Here is a 3,461-nt window from a genome sequence, read left to right as displayed (position 1 = left end):
AACTCTCTACTCCGGGTAGACCATACCAAACCTACAAACCCACTACCTGCAGATCTACCTCTTCAAGAGCTTCATGTAACTTACTCAACTATGCTAGAGCCCATAATAGCTTGTGGCTGCACACGGAAGTTTCTAGCATGAATAATCTCAGTTCCCTTTGAGTCTGGGTGGTGGTCCATAGGAATATCACACGGGTACTCCGGGATTTCCAGAAATACAGGCAACACTGGGTACTCCAGGTGCCTCAATCCACCCAGATGTGTATTTAAGTTGCCACCTTAAGTTAAACCATTAATTATCAATCTCACATCTATCATGGATTTCACTCACCCAAACCACGTCTACGAGCATAGCATAACAATATAAACAATGCGTAGAAGTAACTCCCAAGGGTTTGAATGTAACAAGGCAATAGGTTCTACCTCATCATCTACTTCCAAACCCATAAGTTAATGACATCCTAATCATGCAATGTTTGAGGATTGGAACTAATGCATAAAAACTGGGTGATAAAGGGATATGATCAAAGTGTTACTTGCCTTGTTGATGATCCGCGTAACCTAGAGACTCCAAATAACACGCTTCGCACTCCGGGAATTCTATCGCAAACAAACAATAGCATACATAAGCAACAATCAAAGAAGCACAGTAAAACTCAAATAAGAATATCTAACCGGAAAGTTCAACTTAAGAACTCTGGTTTGCAAAAAAATCAAATCAAACGGAGCAACGAAACTCAAACGGCGAAGAAAACAAGATCCGTTTACTAATCTGAACTAAGGTCAAATTTTACAGTACCAAAATCTTGTTCAAGTTGGTTAAGCGGAAAGAGGGTCTCGAGACGAAGATCTAGGCACTTGAATCGCCTGATTCCGACGAACGAGCAAAAAGATAAACCGAAACGAAAATCGGATCAAAAATCGCGATCGAAAATAATCGCAGAAAAATCCGATAAAAGAAAACTGACGAATAGGCTAACGAATGAGCGTTCGTTATCTGTAACTAACGAGTGAAAACCGTTCGTTGAAACGTACGTACGGACGAACGTCCGCTAAATTGAAAAATCGGGAAAAACCGGCGAACTGATCTAAAAAACGAACTAGGGTTTTCTAAAAAAACGAAACGGTTTCTAAAAAAAACCAGGCGGCGGCAGATCGGCGCGGTACCTCCGGCGAGGCGGCTCCAGCGAGGCGGGCTTGGGTGGCGAGCTTGCGTGGCGGCGGGGTGGCTCGGCGGCGCGGGGCGGCGAAGCGGCGGCGGCGCGGCTCGGGGCGGGCTCGGCGGCGGGGCTGGCGGCTTGCGGTGGTGGCGGCTAGGGGGCGGGGCGGCGGCTATATAAAGGGGCGGGGCGGTGGCTTGCTTGGGCGAGGGGGCGCCCGGGGAGGAGTCCGGCTCGGACTCTCCTCGGCGTCCGTGCCACGCACGGCGGCGCGCGCGAGGGAGGCGGCGGCGCGGGGTTGGGCCGGCCTGGCTCGGCTAGGCTTCGGCCCGGTTGGGCGCTGGAAGTTTTTTTTAATAATTCCGCCGAACAGAAAATAAATCCTAGAAAGTAAAATAAAATTCTAAAAATGCCAAAACAAATTTCACCGTCTAAATAAAATATTTAGGACGAGATGCACATTTTCTTGTCCCTAAAATGCAATTTTGAAAACGTGCAATTTTTCTAATGCAAATAAAATCTAATAAATGATTTTAGTATTTTCCTCCAAGATTTCAATTATTTTGGAGAAGTCATATTATCTCTTCTCATCTCTCCCTAATAATAAAGCACGGATTGAGTCTCCGGGTTCACCGTCACGGCATTTTTGCGAAATAGTCCCTGTTGTTTTAGGTATTCAACCCGCACTCACGTCCCTAAGTGAAATAACGATTCGCAATAGAAAAAAGGTCTCGAACAGGTGTGCATCACCCCCACCGCTTCGCCTCGATTGGCACCGGCGCAGGCCACCCCGCCGCTCGACCTCGCCTCGCACCGGAGGCGACCACCACCATCCTCCATGATCCCTCCCCTCTCCCAACCCGATATAGATGCCTAACCCGCGGGAACCGGCAGGCGACGCGAGGCGCGGTGGCGGCTCGAGGAAGACTGGCAGATGCGTGCGCGGCGTCGACCGATCTGGCGGGTGGTGCGGCGGCTTGTTCCGGTGCCAGCGGCGTCCTGCTCATCCAGAGAAGGAGAGACAAGGGCCTGAGAGAGAGAGGAGACAGAGGAAGAAAGGAGAAGGAGAAGGGGTGCACGTTGGGTGAGGGAGGCAGTCACCGGCGATGGCGGCTCCGGTGACTGACCGACGGGCTTGCTGCCAAACCGCGCCCACCGAGCCACGCTCTGCGCTGGCTGCGCCGACTGCCGCACGCCGCCGGACAGCGGCGGTGGAGCCTCCTTCGTGGAGGATTACACCAGCTGCCCCGCACTTTCCAAGATCCTCCACATCCTCCTCATGAAGCGTCGTCGTCGCGGGAGGACTTCGATGCCTGGATCGCCGACAACCTCCTCCAAATCCTACAAGAGGTCCAGGTACAACATCTACAAAATTGTGTTCGTGTATGTGGGGTCGACAGATGAATCAATCTCCTTTCAAGTTTCAACCCAGCAACCTTTGTGTATGTAGATGTGTATATCAAGGACGCACAGATCCATTGGCCTGCGTACCACACATCCCTTCACTAATTCCATCGGTGTCATTCTTAACAAGGTAAGTATGATTCCCCCATCCATGATTTTCTTAATTGATCTTTGATCCTTGATCTCCCTAATGTCCTTACATTTTATTGATTCTATAAACGATCTCAAACAGGAATATACCAAGATTTAGATGGAACCAATTTTTAGGCCACAATTCCTATAACTTTCCTTGTCAATTTGATAAAATTAGATGTGTGATGGAGGTTGTAACCTATTGCGGTTTACATTGTCAGAATTCTTCAAGACCCTCTGTCGATCCTCACTATCTTTGAAACAATCTAATTTCTGTGTCATTGCTAAACATATGTATATATTTGGTGTGCTGGATTTTCTGATGTATATGCTATATAAGAGGAAGCTATTCGACAATCCTGCCCAAGTTGGTACAGATTAGCTTGATTTTATTCAGTAAATATTTATGCTTGATAGATACAACCCTTCCTCTTTTGCCCTTCTTTTCTCCATCCTCTGCAGGTCTCCAGCACATGTGAATCGTTGTCGTCAAGAGCATGCTTGTGACATCATTACAATATGTGATGCAGGGCAAAAGGATGTTGTCAGGAATAAAAACAAATTTAATCATTTCCTATTCTTTTTCCTTGCCCATTTTCGCCGTTATATACACTGTATTTCCCACTGTAATGCACAGCCAAATTTGTATTCTTGAAAGTTTTAGTCATCTCTGCTGCAGCTAAGTGTTCAATTGCAATCCCTAGCCAAGTTCCCTTTGTTGTTGTGTTGAATTTGAGGAAAGGCGACCAAGCAGCTCGTGGCAGCC

The sequence above is a fragment of the Triticum urartu genome, chromosome 4 (genome assembly GCF_003073215.2).
Source record: "Triticum urartu cultivar G1812 chromosome 4, Tu2.1, whole genome shotgun sequence".
In the NCBI taxonomy this organism is placed as follows: domain Eukaryota; kingdom Viridiplantae; phylum Streptophyta; class Magnoliopsida; order Poales; family Poaceae; genus Triticum; species Triticum urartu.
This window is presented reverse-complemented; position numbering follows the sequence as displayed.